Source organism: Schistocerca piceifrons, chromosome X (assembly GCF_021461385.2).
Source record: "Schistocerca piceifrons isolate TAMUIC-IGC-003096 chromosome X, iqSchPice1.1, whole genome shotgun sequence".
Lineage (NCBI taxonomy): Eukaryota > Metazoa > Arthropoda > Insecta > Orthoptera > Acrididae > Schistocerca > Schistocerca piceifrons.
The window spans coordinates 986,445,274-986,464,645 of NC_060149.1; positions in this window are offsets into that span (position 1 = coordinate 986,445,274).

The window sequence follows — 19,372 nt, forward strand, 5'->3', positions numbered from 1 at the left end:
TTATGTCTTTTGTATTTAATTCCGATGCAATTTGTGTGTTTCATCGTCAATAAGAAGGTCAGAGGGATACAGTAAACCTTAAGTAAAGCATCGGATTCCAAAACTAGTGTCACAGGAATGGTTCAAACATAGACACTAGGAAGAGTCAGTCTTCCTGTACTTAAGCCGGCATTGTGCCTTTTGTATTTAATTCCGATACAATTTCTGTGTTTCATCGTCAATAAGAAGGTCCAAGGGATACAGTAAACCTGAAGTGAAGCATCGGACACTATAACTAGTGTCACAGAAATGGTTCAAAGCATAGAGAGTAGAGGAGCCCGTCTTCTTGTACGTAAGTCAGCATTGTGCCTTTTGTATTTAATTCCGAAGCAATTTCTGTGTTTCATCGTCAATAAGAAGGTCCAAGGTATACAGTAAACCTGAAGAGAAGCATCGGAATCTGTAACTAGTGTCACAGGAATGGTTCAAATCATAGTCAGTAAGACGAGTCAATCTTCTTGTACTTAAGTCGACATTGTGCCTTTTCTATTTTATTCCATTGCAATTTCTGTGTTTCATCGTCAATAAGAAGGTCCAAGGTATACAGTAAACCTAAAGTGAAGCATGAGAATCTATAACTAGTGTCACTGGAATTGTTCAAAATATAGAAAGTAAGAAGGGTCAGTCTTTTTGTACTTAAGTCGGCATTGTGCCTTTTGTGTTTAATTCCGATGCAATTTCTGTGAATCATCGTCAATAAGAAAGCCCAAGGGATACAATAAACCTGAAGTGAAGCATCGGACTCTATAACTAGTGTCACAGAAATGGTTCAAAACATTGACAGTAGAAGAATCAGTCGTCTTGTACTTAAGTCGGCATTGTGCCTATTGTATTTAATTCCGATTCAATTTCTGTGTTTCATCGTCAATAAGAAGGTCCAAGGGAAACAGTAAAACTAAAGTGAAGCATCGGAATCTATAACTAGTGTCACAGGAATGGTTCAAAACATAGTCAGTAAGAAAGGTCTGTCTTCTTGTCCTTAAGTCGGCATTGTGCCTTTTGTATTTAACACCGATGCAATATCTGTGTTTCATCGGCAATAAGGTCAGAGGGATAAACTAAACCTGAAGTGAAGCATCGGAATCTATAACTATTGTCACAGAAATGGTTCAAATCATAGACAGTAGGAAGAGGCAGTCTTCTTGTACTTAAGTCGGCATTGTGCCTTTTGTATTTAATTCCGATGCAATTTCTGTGTTTCATCGTCAATAAGAAGGTCATAGGGATACAGTAAACCTGAAGTGAAGCATCGGAATCCAAAACTAGTGTCACAGGAATAGTTCAAATCATAGACAGTAGGAAGGGTCAGTCTTCTTGTACTTAAGTCGGCATTGTGCATTTTGTATTTAATTCCGATCCAATTTCTGTGTTTCATCGTCAATAAGAAGGTCCAAGGGATACAGTAACCCTGGAGTGAAGCATCGGAATCTATAACTAGTGTCACAGGAATGGTTCAAATCATAGACAATAAGAAGAGTCAGTCTTCTTGTACTTAAGTCGGCATTGTGCCTTTTGTATTTAATTCCGATGCAATTTCTGTGTTTCATCGTCAATAAGAAGGCCAGAGGGATACAGTTAACCTGAAGTGAAGCATCGCAATCTATAACTAGTGTCACATGAATGGTTCAAATTATGGTCAGTAAGAAGTGTCAGTCTTCTTGCACTTGAGTCGGCATTGAGCCTTTTGTATTTAATTCCGATGCAATTTCTGTGTTTCATCGTCAATAAGAAGGTCAGAGGGGTACAGGAAACCTGAAGTGACGCATCGGAATCTATAACTAGTGTCACAGGAATGGTTCAAATCATAGACAGTAAGAAGGGTCAGTCTTCTTAAACTTAAGACGGCATTGTGCCTTTTGTATTTAATTCCGATGCAGTTTCTGTGTATCATCGTCAATAAGAAGGTCCAAGGGATACAGTAAACTTGAAGTGAAGCATCGGAATCTATGACTAGTGTCACAGGAATGGTTCAAAACATAGTCAGTAGGAAGTGTCGGTCTTCATGTACGTAAGTCGGCATTGTGCCTTTTGTATTTAATTCCGATGCAATTTCTGTGTTTCATCGTCAATAAGAAGGTCAGAGGGATACAGTAAACCTGAAGTGAAGCATCGGAATCTATGACTAGTCTCACAGGAATGGTTCAAAACATAGTCAGTAAAAGGAGTCAGTCTTCTTCTACATAAGTCGGCATTGTGCCTTTTGTATTTCATTCCGAGGCAATTTCTGTGTTTCATCGTCAATAAAAGGTCCAAGGGATACAGTAAACATCAAGTGAAGCATCGGAACCTATAACTAGTTTCACAGGAATGGTTCAAATCATAGTCAGTAGGAAGTGTCGGTCTTCATGTACTTAAGTCGGCATTGTGCCTTTTGTATTTAATTCCGATGCAATTTCTGTGTTTCATGGACAATAAGAAGGTCAGAGGGATAAAGTAAACCTGAAGGGAAGCATCGCAATCTATAACCAGTCTCACAGGAATGGTTCAAATCATAGTCAGTAGAAAGAGTCAGTCTTCTTGTACTTATGTCGGCATTGTGCCTCTTGTATTTAATTCCGATGCAATTTCTGTGTTTCACCGTCAATAAGACGGTCAGAGGGATACAGAAAACCTGAAGTGACGCATCGGAATCTATAACTAGTGTCACAGGAATGGTTCAAACCATAGTCAGTAGGTAGTGTCGGTCTTCATGTACTTAAGTCGGCATTGTGCCTTTTGTATTTAATTCCGATGCAATTTCTGTGTTTCATCGTCAATAAGAAGATCAGAGGGATACAGTAAACCTGAAGGGAAGCATCGCAATCTATAACTAGTCTCACAGGAATGGTTCAAAACATAGACAGTAGCAAGAATCAGTCATCTTGTACTTAAGTCGGCACTGTGCTTTTTCTATTTAATTCCGATGCAATTTCTGTGTTTCATCGTCAAAATGTAGGTCAGAGGGGTACAGTAAAGCTGAAGTGAAGCATCGGAATCTATAACTAGTGTCACAGGAATGGTTCAAATCATAGTCAGTAAGAGGAGTCACTCTTTTTGTACTTAAGACGGCAGTGTGCCTATTGTGTTAATTCCGATGCGATTTCTGTATTTCATCGTCAATAAGAAGGTCCAAGGGATACTGTAAACCTGAAGTGAAGCATCGGAATCTATAACTAGTGTCACAGGAATGGTTCAGAACATAGACTGTAGGATGAGTCAGTCTTCTTGTACTTAAGTCGGCATTGTGCCTTTTGTATTTAATTCCGATGCAGTTTCTGTGTATCATCGTCAATAAGAAGGTCCCAGGGATACAATAAACTTGAAGTGAAGCATCGGAATCTATGACTAGTGTCACAAGAATGGTTCAAAACATAGTCAGTAGGAAGTGTCGGTCTTCATGTACGTAAGTCGGCATTGTGCCTTTTGTATTTAATTCCGATACAATTACTGTGTTTCTTCGTCAATAAGAAGGTCCAAAGGATACAGTAAACCCCAAGTGAAGCATCGGATTCTATAACTAGTGTCACAGGAATGGTTCAAAACATAGTCAGTAGGAAAAGTCGGTCTTCATGTACTTAAGCCGGAATTGTGCCTTTTGTATTTAATTCCGATGCAATTTCTGTGCTTCATCGTCAATAAGAAGGTCCAAGGGATACAGTAAACCTGGAGTGAAGCGTCGGAATCTATAACTAGTGTCACCGGAATGGTTCAGAACATAGGCAGTAAGATGAGTCAGTCTTCTTGTACTTAAGTCGGCATTGTGCCTTTTGCATTTAATTCCGATGCAATTTCTGTGTTTCATAGTCAATAAGAAGGTCCAAGGGATACAGTAAACCTCAAGTGAAGCATCGGAATCTATAACTAGTGTCACAGGAATGGTTCAAATCATAGACAGTAGGAAGTGTCGGTCTTCATGTACTTAAGCCGGCATTGTGCCTTTTGTATTTAATTCCGATGCAATTTCTGTGTTTCATCGTCAATAAGAAGGTCCAAGGGAAACAGTAAACCTGGAGTGAAACGTCGGAATCCATAACTAGTGTCACAGGAATGGTTAAAACATAGACAGTAAGACGGGTCAGTCTTCCTTGTACTTAAATCGGCATTGTGCCTTTGGTATTAAATTCCGATGCAATTTCTGTGTTTCATCGTCAACAAGAGCGTCCAAGGGATACAGTAAACCTCAAGTGAAACATCGGAATCTATAACTAGTGTCACAGGAACGGTTCAAACATAGTCAGTAGGAAGAGTTGGTCTTCTTGTACTTAAGTCGGCATTGTGCCTTTTGTATTTAATTCCGATGCAATTTCTGTGTTTCATCGTCAATAAGAAGGTTCAAGGGAAACAGTAAACCTGACGTCAAGCATCGTAATCTATAACTAGTGACACAGGAATGGTTCAAAACATAGACATTAGGAAGAGTCAGTCTTCCTGTACTTAAGTCGGCACTGTGCCTTTTGTATTTAATTCCGATGCAATTTCTGTGTTTCATTGCAAATAAGACGGTCCAAGGGATACAGTAAACATGAAGTGAAGCATCGGAATCTATAACTAGTGTCACAGGAATGGTTCAAAACATAGACAGTAAGAAGAGTCAGTCTTCTTGTACTTAAGTCGGCATTGTGCCTTTTCTATTTATTCAGATGCAATTTCTGTGTTTCATCGTCAATAACAAGGTCCAAGGGATACAGTAAACCTGGAGTGTAGCATCGGAATCTATAACTAGTGTCACTGGAATTGTTCAAAACATAGACAGTAAGAAGAGTCAGTCTTCTTGTACTTAAGTCGGCATTGTGGAATTTGTATATAATTCCGATGCAATTTCTGTGTTTCATCGTCAATAAGAAGGGCAGAGGGATACTGTAAACCTGAAGTGAAGCATCGGAATCTATAGCTAGTGTCACAGGAATGGTTCAAAGAATAGTCAGTAAGAAGAGTCAGTCTTCTTGTCCTTAAGTCGGCATTGTGACTTTTGTATTTACATCCGATGCAATTTCTGTGTTACGTCGTCAATAACAAGGTCCAAGGGATACAGTTAACCTCAAGTGAAGCATCGGAACCTATAACTAGTGTCACAGGAATGGTTCAAGGTATAGGAAGTAAGACGAGTAAGTCTTCTTGTACTTAAGTTGACATTGTGCCTTTTCTATTTAATTCCGATGCAATTTCTGTGTTTCATCGTCAATAAGAAGGTCACAGGGATACAGTAACCCTGAAGTGAAGCATCGGATCCCAAAACTAGGATCACAGGAATGGTTCAAAACATAGACAGTAGGGAGAGTCAGTCTTCTTGTACTTATGCCAGCATTGTGCCTTTTGTAATTAATTCCGATGCAATTTCTGTGTTTCATCGTCAATAAGAAGGTCCAAGGTATACAGTAAACCTGAATTGAAGCATCAGAATCTATAACTCGTGTCTCTGGGATGGTTCAAAATATAGACATTAAGAAGAGTCAGTCTTCTTGTACTTAAGTCGGCATTGTGCCTTTTGTATTTAATTCCGATGCAATTTCTGTGATTCATCGTCAATAAGAAGGCCCAAGGGATACAGTAAACCTGAAGTGAAGCATCGGACTCTATAACTAGTGTCACAGAAGTGGTTCAAACATAGACAGTAGAGGAATCAGTCTTCTTGTAGTTAAGTCGGCATTGTGCATTTTGCATTTAATTCCGATGCAATTTCTGTGTTTCATCGTCAATAAGAAGGTCCAAGGGAAACAGTAAACCTGAAGTGAAGCATCGGAAACTATAACTAGTGTCACAGGAATGGTTCAAAACATAGTCAGTAAGAAGAGTTTGTCTTCTTGTTCAAAAGTCGGCATTGTGCCTTTTGTATTTAACACCGATGCAATTTCTGTGTTTCATAGGCAATAAGGTCAGAGGGATAAACTAAACCTGAAGTGAAGCATCGGAATCTATAACTATTGTCACAGGAATGGTTCAAATCATAGACAGTAGGAAGAGGCAGTCTTCTTGTACTTAAGTCGGCATTGTGCCTTTTGTATTTAATTCCGATGCAATTTCTGTGTTTCATCGTCAATAAGAAGGTCATAGGGATACAGTAAACCTGAAGTGAAGCATCGGAATCCAAAACTAGTGTCACAGGAATACTTCAAAACATAGACAGTAGGAAGGGTCAGTCTTCTTGTACTTAAGTCGGCATTGTGCCTTTTGTATTTAATTCCGATGCAATTTCTGTGTTTCATCGTCAATAAGAAGGTCCAAGGTATACAGTAAACCTGAAGTGAAGCATCGGAATCTATAACTAGTGTCACAGATATGGTTCAAACCATAGTCAGTAAGAAGAGTCAGTCTTCTTGTACTTAAGTCGGCATTGTGCCTTTTCTATTTATTTCCGATGCAATTTCTGTGTTTCATCGTCAATAACAAGGTCCAAGGGATACAGTAATCCTGGAGTGAAGCATCGGAATCTATAACTAGTGTCACAGGAATGGTTCAAAACATAGACAGTAAGAAGAGTCAGTCTCCTTGTACTTAAGTCGGCAATGTGCCTTTTGTATTTAATTCCATTGCAATTTCTGTGTTTCATCGTCAATAAGAAGGTCCAAGGGATACAGTAAAAGTGAAGCAAAGCATCGGAATCTAAAACTAGTGGCACAAGAATGGTTCAAAACATAGACAGTAGGAAGAGTCAGTCTTCTTGTACTTAAGTCTGCATTGTGCCTTTTGTATTTAATTCCGATGCAATTTCTGTGTTTCATCGTCCCTAAGAAGGTCCAAGGGATACAGTAAACCTGAAGTGAAGCATCGGGATCTATAACTAGTGTCACAGGAATGGTTCAAATCATTGACAGTAAGAAGAGTCAGTCTTCTTGTACTTAAGACGGCATTGTGCCTTTTGTATTTAGTTTCGATGCAATTTCTGTGTATCATCGTCAATAAGAAGGTCAGAGGGATACAGGAAACCTGAAGTGACCAATCGGAATCTATAACTAGTGTCACAGGAATGGTTCGAATCATAAACAGTAAGAAGGGTCAGTCTTCTTGTACTTAAGACGGCATTGTGCCTTTTGTATTTAATTCCGATGCAATTTCTGTGTTTCATCGTCAATAAGAAGGCCAGAGGGATACAGTAAACCAGAAGTGAAGCATCGCAATCTATAACTAGTGTCACATGAATGGTTCAAATTATAGTCAGTAAGAAGTGTCAGTCTTCTTGTACTTGAGTCGGCATTGAGCCTTTTGTATTTAATTCCGATGCAATTTCTGTGTTTCATCGTCAATAAGAAGGTCAGAGGGATACAGGAAACCTGAAGTGACCAATCGGAATCTATAACTAGTGTCACAGGAATGGTTCAAACCATAGACAGTAAGAAGGGTCAGTCTTCTTGTACTTAAGACGGCATTGTGCCTTTTGTATTTAGTTTCGATGCAATTTCTGTGTATCATCGTCAATAAAAAGGTCCAAGGGATACAGTAAACTTGAAGTGAAGCATCGGAATCTATGACTAGTGTCACAGGACTGGTTCAAAACATAGTCAGTAGGAAGTGTCGGTCTTTATGTACGTAAGTCGGCATTGTGCCTTTTGTATTTAATTCCGATGCAATTTCTGTGTTTCATCGTCAATAAGAAGGTTAGAGGGATACAGTAAACCTGAAGTGAAGCATCGGAATCTATGACTAGTCTCACAGGAATGGTTCAAAACATAGTCAGTAAAAGGAGTCAGTCTTCTTGTACATAAGTCGGCATTGTGCCTTTTGTATTTCATTCCGAGGCAATTTCTGTGTTTCATCGTCAATAAAAGGTCCAAGGGATACAGTAAACCTCAAGTGAAGCATCGGAACCTATAACTAGTGTCACAGGAATGGTTCAAATCATAGTCAGTAGGAAGTGTCGGTCTTCATGTACTTAAGTCGGCATTGTGCCTTTTGTATTTAATTCCGATGCAATTTCTGTGTTTCATCGTCAATAAGAAGGTCAGAGGGATAAAGTAAACCTGAAGGGAAGCATCGCAATCTATAACCAGTCTCACAGGAATGGTTCAAATCATAGTCAGGAAAAATAGTCAGTCTTCTTGTACTTATGTCGGCATTGTGCCTCTTGTATTTAATTCCGATGCAATTTCTGTGTTTCACCGTCAATAAGAAGGCCAGAGGGATACAGTAAACCAGAAGTGAAGCATCGCAATCTATAACTAGTGTCACATGAATGGTTCAAATTATAGTCAGTAAGAAGTGTCAGTCTTCTTGTACTTGAGTCGGCATTGTGCCTTTTGTATTTAGTTTCGATGCAATTTCTGTGTATCATCGTCAATAAGAAGGTCAGAGGGATACAGGAAACCTGAAGTGACCAATCGGAATCTATAACTAGTGTCACAGGAATGGTTCAAATCATAAACAGTAAGAAGGGTCAGTCTTCTTGTACTTAAGACGGCATTGTGCCTTTTGTATTTAATTCCGATGCTATTTCTGTGTTTCATCGTCAATAAGAAGGCCAGAGGGATACAGTAAACCAGAAGTGAAGCATCGCAATCTATAACTAGTGTCACATGAATGGTTCAAATTATAGTCAGTAAGAAGTGTCAGTCTTCTTGTACTTGAGTCGGCATTGAGCCTTTTGTATTTAATTCCGATGCAATTTCTGTGTTTCATCGTCAATAAGAAGGTCAGAGGGATACAGGAAACCTGAAGTGACCAATCGGAATCTATAACTAGTGTCACAGGAATGGTTCAAATCATAGACAGTAAGAAGGGTCAGTCTTCTTGTACTTAAGACGGCATTGTGCCTTTTGTATTTAGTTTCGATGCAATTTCTGTGTATCATCGTCAATAAAAAGGTCCAAGGGATACAGTAAACTTGAAGTGAAGCATCGGAATCTATGACTAGTGTCACAGGACTGGTTCAAAACATAGTCAGTAGGAAGTGTCGGTCTTTATGTACGTAAGTCGGCATTGTGCCTTTTGTATTTAATTCCGATGCAATTTCTGTGTTTCATCGTCAATAAGAAGGTTAGAGGGATACAGTAAACCTGAAGTGAAGCATCGGAATCTATGACTAGTCTCACAGGAATGGTTCAAAACATAGTCAGTAAAAGGAGTCAGTCTTCTTGTACATAAGTCGGCATTGTGCCTTTTGTATTTCATTCCGAGGCAATTTCTATGTTTCATCGTCAATAAAAGGTCCAAGGGATACAGTAAACCTCAAGTGAAGCATCGGAACCTATAACTAGTGTCACAGGAATGGTTCAAATCATAGTCAGTAGGAAGTGTCGGTCTTCATGTACTTAAGTCGGCATTGTGCCTTTTGTATTTAATTCCGATGCAATTTCGGTGTTTCATCGTCAATAAGAAGGTCAGAGGGATAAAGTAAACCTGAAGGGAAGCATCGCAATCTATAACCAGTCTCACAGGAATGGTTCAAATCATAGTCAGGAAAAATAGTCAGTCTTCTTGTACTTATGTCGGCATTGTGCCTCTTGTATTTAATTCCGATGCAATTTCTGTGTTTCACCGTCAATAAGAAGGTCAGAGGGATACAGTAAACCTGAAGTGACGCATCGGAATCTATAACTAGTGTCACAGGAATGGTTCAAATCATAATCAGTAGGCCGTGTCGGTCTTCATGTACTTAAGTCGGCATTGTGCCTTTTGTATTTAATTCCGATGCAATTTCTGTGTTTCATCGTCAATAAGAAGGTCAGAGGGATACAGTAAACCTGAATGGAAGCATCGCAATCTATAACTAGTCTCACAGGAATGGTTCAAAACATAGACAGTAGGAAGAGTCAGTGTTCTTGTACTTAAGTTGGCATTGTGCCTTTTCTATTTAATTCCGATGCAATTTCAGTGTTTCATCGTCAAAATGTAGGCCAGGAAGGTACAGTAAAGCTGAAGTGAAGCATAGGAATCTATAACTAGTCTCACAGAAATGGTTCAAATTATAGTCAGTAAGAGGAGTCAGTCTTTTTGTACTTAAGTCGGCAGTGTGCCTATTGTGTTAATTCCGATGCGATTTCTGTATTTCATCGTCAATAAGAAGGTTAGAGGGACACAGGAAACCTGAAGTGACGCATCGGAATCTATAACTAGTGTCACAGGAATGGTTCAAATCATAGACAGTAAGAAGGGTCAGTCTTCTTGTACTTAAGACAGCATTGTGCCTTTTGTATTTAATTCCGATGCAATTTCTGTGTATCATCGTCAATAAGAAGGTCCAAGGGATACAGTAAACTTGAAGTGAAGCATCGGAATCTATGACTAGTGTCACAGGAATGGTTCAAAACATAGACAGTAAGAAAAGTCAGTCGTCTTGTACTTAAGTCGGCATTGTGCCTCTACTATTTTATTCCGATGCAAGATCTGTGTTTCATCGTCAATAAGAAGGTCAGAGGGATACAGTATACTTGAAGTGAAGCATCCGAATCTATAACTAGTGTCACAGGAATGGTTCAAAACATAGACAGTTAGAAGAGTCAGTCTTCTTGTACTTAAGTCGGCATTCTGCCATTTGTATTTAATTCCGATGCAATTTCAGTGTTTCATCGTCAACAAGAAGGCCAGAGGGATACAGTAAACCTGAAGTGAAGCATCGCAATCTATAACTAGTGTCACATGAATGGTTCAAATTATAGTCAGTAAGAAGAGTCAGTCTTCTTGTACTTGAGTCGGCATTGAGCCTTTTGTATTTAATTCCGATGCAATTTCTGTGTATCATCGTCAATAAGAAGGTCCAAGGGATACAGTAAACCTCAAGTGAAGCATCGGAATCTATGACTAGTGTCTCAGGAATGGTTCAAAACATAGTCAGTAGGAAGAGTCGGTCTTAATTTACTTAAGTCGGCATTGTGCCTTTTGTATTTAATTCCGATGCAATTTCTGTGTTTCATCGTCAATAAGAAGGTCCAAGGGATACAGTAAACCTCAAGTGAAGCATCGGAATCATTAACTAGTGTCACAGGAATGGTTCGAAACATAAACAGTAGGAAGAGTCAGTCTTCTTGTACTTCAGTCGGCATTGTGCCTTTTGCATTTAATTCCGATGACATTTCTGTGTTTCATCGTCATTAAGAAAGTCAGAGGGATACAGTAAACCTGAAGTGAAGCATCGGAATCTATAGCTAGTGTCACAGGAATGGTTCAAATCATAGTCAGTAAGAAGAGTCAGTCTTTTTGTCCTTAAGTCGGCATTGTGCCTTTTGTATTTAATTCCGATGCAATTTCTGTGTTTCATCGTCAATAATAGGGTCCAAGGGATACAGTAAGCCTGGAGTTAAGCATCGGAATCTATAACTAGTTTCACAGGAATGGTTCCAAACATAGACAGTAAGAAGAGTCAGTCTTCCTTGTACCTTAATCGGCATTGTGCCTTTGGTATTTAATTCCGATGCAATTTCTGTGTTTCATCGTCAAGAAGAAGGTCCAAGGGATACAGTAAACCTCAAGTGAAGAATCGGAATCTTTAACTAGTGTCACAGGAACGGATCAAACATAGTCAGTAGGAAGTGTTGGTCTTCATGTATCTAAGTCGGCATTGTGCTTTTGTATTTAATTCCGATGCAATTTCTGTGTTTCATCGTCAATAAGAAGGTCCAAGGGATACAGTAAACCTGAAGTGAAGCATCGGATTCTATTACTAGTGTTACAGGAATGGTCCAAATCATAGACTGTAAGAAGAGTCAGTCTTCGAGTACTTAAGTCGTCACTGTGCCTTTTGTATTTAATTCCGATGCAATTTCTGTGTTCATCGTCAATATGACGGTCCAAGGGATACAGTAAACCTGAAGTGAAGCATCGGATTCTATTACTACTGTCACAGGAATGGTTAAAACAAAGTCAGTAAGAAGAGTCAGTCTTCTTATCCTTAAGTTGGCATTGTGCCTTTTATATTTAATTCCGATGCAATTTCTGTGTTTCATCGTCAATAGGAAGGTCCATGGGATACAGTAAACCTCGAGTGTAACATCGGAATCTATAACTAGTGTTACAGGAATGGTCCAAATCATAGACTGTAAGAAGAGTCAGTCTTCGAGTACTTAAGTCGGCTTGTGCCTTTTGTATTTAATTCCGATTTAATATTGTGTTCCATCGTCAATAAGAAGGTCCAGGGGATACAAAAACCTGAACTGAAGCATCGGAATCTATAACTAGAGTCACAGGAATGGTTCAAAACACAGTCAGTAAGAAGAGTCAGTCTTCTTGTACTTAAGTCGCCATTGTGCCATTTCTATTTAATTCCGATGCAATTTCTGTGTTTCATCGTCAATAACAAGGTCCAAGGGATACAGTAAACCTGGAGTGAAGCATCGGAATCTATAACTAGTGTCAATGGAATGGTTCAAATCACAGACAGTAAGAAGAGTCAGTCTTATTGTACTTAAGTCGGCATTGTGCCTTTTGTATTTAATTCCGATGCAATTTCTGTGTTTCATCGTCAATAAGAAGGTCAGAGGTATACAGTAAACCTAAAGCGAACCATCGGAATCTATAACTAGTGTCACAGGAATTTTACAAAACATAGACAGTAGGAAGAGTCAGTCTTCTTGTACTTAAGTCGGCATTGTGCCTTTTGTATTTAATTCCGATGCAATTTCTGTGTTTCATCGTCAATAAGAGGGTCCATGGGATACAGTAAACTTGGAGTAAAGCATCGGAATCTATAACGAGTGTTACAGGAATGGTTCAAATCATAGACAGTAAGATGAGTCAGTCTTCTTGTACATAAGTCGACATTGTGCCTTTTCTATTTAATTCCGATGTAATTTCTGTGTATCATCGTCAATAAGAAGGACAGAGGGACACAATAAACCTGAAGTGAAGCATCGGAATCTATAACTAGTGTCACAGGAATGGTTCAAAGCAAAGTCAGTAAGGAGAGTCAGTCTTCTTGTCCTTAAGTCGGCATTGTGCCTTCTGTATTTAATTCCGATGCAATTTCTGTGTTTCATCGTCAATAAGAGGGTCCAAGGGATACAGTAAACTTGGAGTAAAGCATCGGAATCTATAACTAGTGTCACAGGAATGGTTCAAAACATAGAACGTAAGAAGAGTCAGTCTTCTTGTACTTAAGTCGGCATTGTGCCTATTGTATTTAATTCCGATGCAATTTCTGTGTTTCATCATCAATAAGAAGGTCCAAGGGATACAGTAAACCTGAAGTGAAGCATCAGAATCTATTACTAGTGTCACAGGAATGGTTCATAACATAGACAGTAAGAAAAGTCAGTCGTCTTGTACTTAAGACGGCGCTGTGATTTTTGTATATAATTCCGATGCAATTTCTGTGCTTCATCGTCAATAAGAAGGTCCCAGGGATACAGTAAACCTTGAGTGAAGAATCGGAATCTATAACTAGTGTGACAGGAATGGCTCAAATCATAGACAGTAAGATGAGTCAGTCTTCTTGTACTTAAGTCGACATTGTGTCTTTTCTATTTAATTTTGATGCAATTTCTGTGTTTCATCGTCAATAAGAAGGTCAGAGGGACACAATAAACCTGAAGTGAAGCATCGGAATCTATAACTAGTATCACAGGGATGGTTCAAAACATAGACAGTAAGAAGAGTCAGTCTTCTTGTACTTAAGTCGACATTGTGCCTTTTGTATTATTTCGATTCAATTTCTGTGTTTCATCGTCAATAAGAAGGTCAGAGGGATACAGTAATCCTGAAGTGAAGCATCGTAATCTATAACAAGTGTCACAGGAATGGTTCAAAACATAGTCTGTAAGAATAGTAAGTTTTCTTGTACTAAAGTCATCATTGTGCATTTTCTATTTAAATCTGATGCAATTTCTGTGTTTCATCGTCAATAAGAAGGTCCAAGGGATAAAGTAAACCTGGAGTGAAGCATCGGAATCTATAACTAGTGTCACAGGAATGGTTCAAATCATAGACAGTAAGAAGTGTCAGACTTCTTTTACTTAAGTCGGCATTGTGCCATTTGTATTTAATTCCGATGCAATTTCTGTGTTTCACCGCCAATAAGAAGGGCCAAGGGATACAGTAAACCTGGAGTGAAGCATCGCAGTCTGTAACTAGTGTCACAGGACTGGTTCAAATATAGACAGTAAGAAGAATCAGTCTTCTTGTACTTAATTCGGCATTGTGCCTATTGTATTTAATTCCGATTCAAATTCTGTGTTTCATCGTCAATAAGAAGGTCAGAGGGATACAGTAATCCTGAAGTGAAGCATCGGAAACCATAACTAGTGCCACAGGAATGGTTCAAATCATAGTCAGTAAGAAGAGTCAGTCTTCGTGTACTTAAGTCGGCATTGTGCCTTTTGTTATTAATTCCGATGCAATTTCTGTGTTTAATCGTCAATAAGAAGGTCCAAGGGATACAGTAAACCTGGAGTGAAGCATCGTAATCTTTAACTAGTGTCATAGGGACATTTCAAAACATAAACAGTAAGATGAGTCAGTATTCTTGTACTTAAGTCGGCATTGTGCCTTTTGTATATAATTCCGATGCAATTTCTGTGTTTCATCGTCACTAAGAAGGTCAGAGGGATACAGTAATCCTGAAGTTAAGCATCGGGATCCATAACTAGTGTCACAGGAATGGTTTAAAGCATAGTGAGTAAGAAGAGTCAGTCTTCTTGTAGTTACGTCGGCATCGTGCCATTTGTATTAAATTCCGATGCAATTTCTGTGTTTCGTCGTCAATACGAAGGTCCAAGGGATACAGTAAACCTGAAGTGAAGCCTCGGAATCTATAACTAGTTTCACAGGAATGGTTCAAAGCATAGTCAGTAAGAAGAGTCAGTCTTCTTGTCCTTAAGTCGGCATTGTGCCTTTTGTATTTAATTCCGATGCAATTTCTGTGATTCATCGTCACTAAGAAGGCACAAGGGATATAGTAAACCTGAAATGACGCATCGGAATCTATAACTAGTGTCACAGGAATGGTTCAAAACTTAGACAGTGAGAAGGGTCAGTCTTCTTGTACTTAAGACGGCGTTGTGCCCTTTGTATATAATTCCGATGCAATTTCTGTGCTTCATCGTCAATACGAAGGTCCAAGGGATACAGAAAATCTGGAGTGAAGCATCGGAATCTATAACTAGTGTCACAGGAATGGTTCGAAACATAGACAGTATGAGGAGTCAGTCTTCTTGTACTTAAGACGGCGTTGTGCCTATTGTATTTAATTCCGATGCAATTTCTGTGTTTCATCGTCAATATGGCGGTCCAAGGGATACAGTAAACATGAAGTGAAGCATCGGATTCTATTACTACTGTCACAGGAATGGTTCAAAACAAAGTCAGTAAGAAGAGTCAGTCTTCTTATCCTTAAGTCGGCATTGTGCCTTTTGTATTTAATTCCGATGCAATTTCTGTATTTCATTGTCAATAGGAAGGTCCATGGGATACAGTAAACCTCAAGTGAAGCATCGGAATCTATAACTAGTGTCACAGGAATGGTTCAAAATATAGTCAGTAGGAAGAGTCGGTCTTCATATACTTAAGTCGGCATTGTGCCTTTTGTATTAAATTCCGATGCAAATTCTGTGTTTCATCGTCAATAAGCAGGTCCAAGGGATACAGTAAACCTGGAGTGAAGCATCGGAATCTATAACTAGTGTGGCAGGAATGGTTCAAATCATAGACAGTAAGATGAGTCAGTCTTCTTGTACTTAAGTCGGCATTGTGCCTTTTCTATTTAATTCCGATGCAATTTCTGTGTTTCATCGTCAATAAGAGGGTCCAAGGGATACAGTAAACTTGGAGTAAAGCATCGGAATCTATAACTAGTGTCACAGGAATGCTACAAAACATAGAACGTAAGAAGAATCAGTCTTCTTGTACTTAAGTCGGCATTGTGCCCATTGTATTTAATTCCGATGCAATTTCTGTGCTTCACCGTCAATAAGAAGGTCCAAGGGATACAGTAAACCGCAAGTGAAGCATCGGAATCTATAACTAGTGTCACAGGAATGGTTAAAAATATAGTCAGTAGGAAGAGTCGGTCTTCGTATACTTAAGTCGGCATTGTGCCTTTTGTATTAAATTCCGATGCATTTTCTGTGTTTCATCGTCAATAAGAAGGTCCAAGGGATACAGTAAACCTGGAGTGAAGCATCGGAATCTATAACTAGTGTGACAGGATTGGTTCAAATCATAGATAGTAAGATGAGTCAGTCTTCTTGTACTTAAGTCGACATTGTGCCTTTTCTATTTAATTCCGATTCAATTTCTGTGTTTCATCGTCAATAAGAAGGTCAGAGGGACACAATAAACCTGAAGTGAAGCATCGGAATCTATAACTAGTATCGCAGGAATGGTTCAAAACAAAGTGAGTAAGGAGAATCAGTCTTCTTGTCCTTAAGTCGGCATTGTGCCGTCTGTATTTAATTCCGATGCAATTTCTGTGTTTCATCGTCAATAAGAGGGTCCAAGGGATACAGTAAACTTGGGGTAAAGCATCGGAATCTATAACTAGTGTCACAGGAATGGTTCAAAACATAGAACGTAAGAAGAGTCAGTCTTCTTGTACTTAAGTCTTCATTGTGCCTATTGTATTTAATTCCGATGCAATTTCTGTCTTTTATCGTCAATAAGAAGGTCCAAGGGATACAGTAAACCTGGAGTGAAGCATCGGAATCTATAATTAGTGTCAATGGAATGGTTCAAAACATAGACAGTAAGAAGAGTCAGTCTTCTCGTACTTAATTCTGCATTGTGCCGTTTGTATTTAATTCCGATGCAATTTCTGTGTTTCTTCGTCAATAAGAAGGTCCAAGGGATACAGTAAACCTGGAGTGAAGCATCGGAATCTATAACTAGTATCACAGGGATGGTTCAAAACCTAGACAGTAAGAAGAGTCAGTCTTCTTGTACTTAAGTCGACATTGTGTCTTTTGTATTCAATTTCTGTGTTTCATCGTCAGTAAGAAGGTCAGAGGGAGACAGTAATCCTGAAGTGAAGCATCGTAATCTATAACAAGTGTCACAGGAATGGTTCAAAACATAGTCTGTAAGAATAGTAAGTCTTCTTGTACTAAAGTCATCATTGTGCATTTTCTATTTAAATCTGATACAATTTCTGTGTTTCATCGTCAATAAGAAGGTCCAAGGGACACAGTAAACCTGGAGTGAAGCATCGGAATCTATAACTAGTATCACAGGGATGGTTCAAAACATAGACAGTAAGAAGTGTCAGTCTTCTTGTACTTAAGTCGACATTGTGCCTTTTGTATTTAATTCCGATTCAATTTCTGTGTTTCATCGTCAATACGAAGGTCAGAGGGATACAGCAAACCTGGAGTGAAGCATCGGAGTCTATAACTAGTGTCACAGGACTGGTTCAAAAATAGACAGTAAGAAGAATCAGTTTTCTTGTACTTAATTCGGCATTGTGCATTTTGTATTTAATTCCGATTCAATTTCTGTGTTTCATCGTCAGTAAGAAGGTCAGAGGGATACAGTAATCCTGAAGTGAAGCATCGGAATCCATAACTAGTGTCACAGGAATGGTTCAAATCATAGTCAGTAAGAAGAGTCAGTCTTCGTGTACTTAAGTCGGCATTGGGCCTTTTGTATTTAATTCCGATGCAATTTCTGTGTTTCATTGTCAATAAGAAGGTCCAAGGGATACAGTAAACCTGGAGTGAAGCATCGTAATCTTGAACTAGTGTCACAGGGACGGTTCAAAACATAAACAGTAAGATGAGTCAGTATTCTTGTACTTAAGTCGGCGTTGTGCTTTTTGTATTTATTTCCGATGCAATTTCTGTGTTTCATCGTCACTTAGAAGGTCAGAGGGATACAGTAATCCTGAAGTTAAGCATCGGGATCCATAACTAGTGTCACAGGAATGGTTCAAAGCACAGTCAGTAAGAAGAGTCAGTCTTCTTGTAGTTACGTCGGCATCGTGCCTTTTGTATTAAATTCCGATGCAATTTCTGTGCTTCATCGTCAATAAGAAGGTCCAAGGGATACAGTAAACCTGAAGTGAAGCATCGGAATCTATAACTAGTTTCACAGGAATGGTTCAAAACATAGTCAGTAAGAAGAGTCAGTCTTCTTGTCCTTAAGTCGGCATTGTGCCTTTTGTATTTAATTCCGATGCAATTTCTGTGATTCATCGTCACTAAGAAGGCACAAGGGATACAGTAAACCTGAAGTGAAGCATCGGACTCTATAACTAGTGTCACAGAAATGGTTCAAAACATAGACAGTATAAGAGTCAGGCTTCTTGTACTTAAGTCGGCATTGTGCCTTTTGTATTTAATTCCGATGCAATTTCTGTGTTTCATCGTCAATAAGAAGGTCAGGGGGATACAGTAAACCTGAAGTGAAGCATTGCAATCTATAACTAGTGTCACAGGAATGGTTCAAATCATAGTCAGTAAGAAGAGACAGTCTTCTTGTACCTAAGTCGGCATTGAGCCTTTTGTATTTAATTCCGATGCAATTTCTGTGTTTCATCGTCAATAAGAAGGACCGAGGGATACAGTAAACCTGAAATGACGCATCGGAATCTATAACTAGTGTCACAGGAATGGTTCAAAACATAGACAGTAAGAAGGGTAAGTCTTCTTGTACTTCAGACGGCATTGTGCCTTTTGTATTTATTTCCGATGCAATTTCTGTGTTTCATCGTCAATAAGAAGGTCCAAGGGACACAGTAAACCTGAAGTGATGCATCAGAATTTATTACTAGTGTCACAGGAATGGTTCATAACATAGACAGTAAGAAAAGTCAGTCGTCTTGTACTTAAGTCGGCATTGTGCCTTTTCTATTTAATTCCGATGCAATTTCTGTGTTTCATCGTCAATAAGAAGGTCAGAGGGATACAGTAAACATGAAGTGAAGCATCCGAATCTATACTAGGGTCACAGGAGTGGTTCAAAATTTAGACAGTAAGAAGAGTCAGTCTTCTTCCACTTAAGTTGGCATTGTGCTTTTTCTATTTAATTCCGATGCAATTTCTATGTTTCATCGTCAATAAGAGGGTCCAAGGGATACAGTAAACTTGGAGTAAAGCATCGGAATCTATCACTAGTGTCACAGGAATGCTTCAAAACATAGAACGTAAGGAGAGTCAGTCTTCTAGTACTTAAGTCGGCATTGTGCCAATTGTATTTAATTCCGATGCAATTTCTGTGCTTCATCGTCAATAAGAAGGTCCAAGGGATACAGTAAACCTGGAGTGAAGCATCGGAATCTATAATTAGTGTCAATGGAATGGTTCAAAACATAGACAGTAAGAAGAGTCAGTCTTCTTGTACTTAATTCTGCATTGTGCCGTTTGTATTTAATTCCGATGCAATTTCTGTGTTTCTTCGTCAATAAGAAGATCCAAGGGATACTGTAAACCTGAAGTGAAGCATCGGAATTTATAACTAATGTCACAGGAACGGTTCAAAACATGGTAAGAAGAGTCAGTCT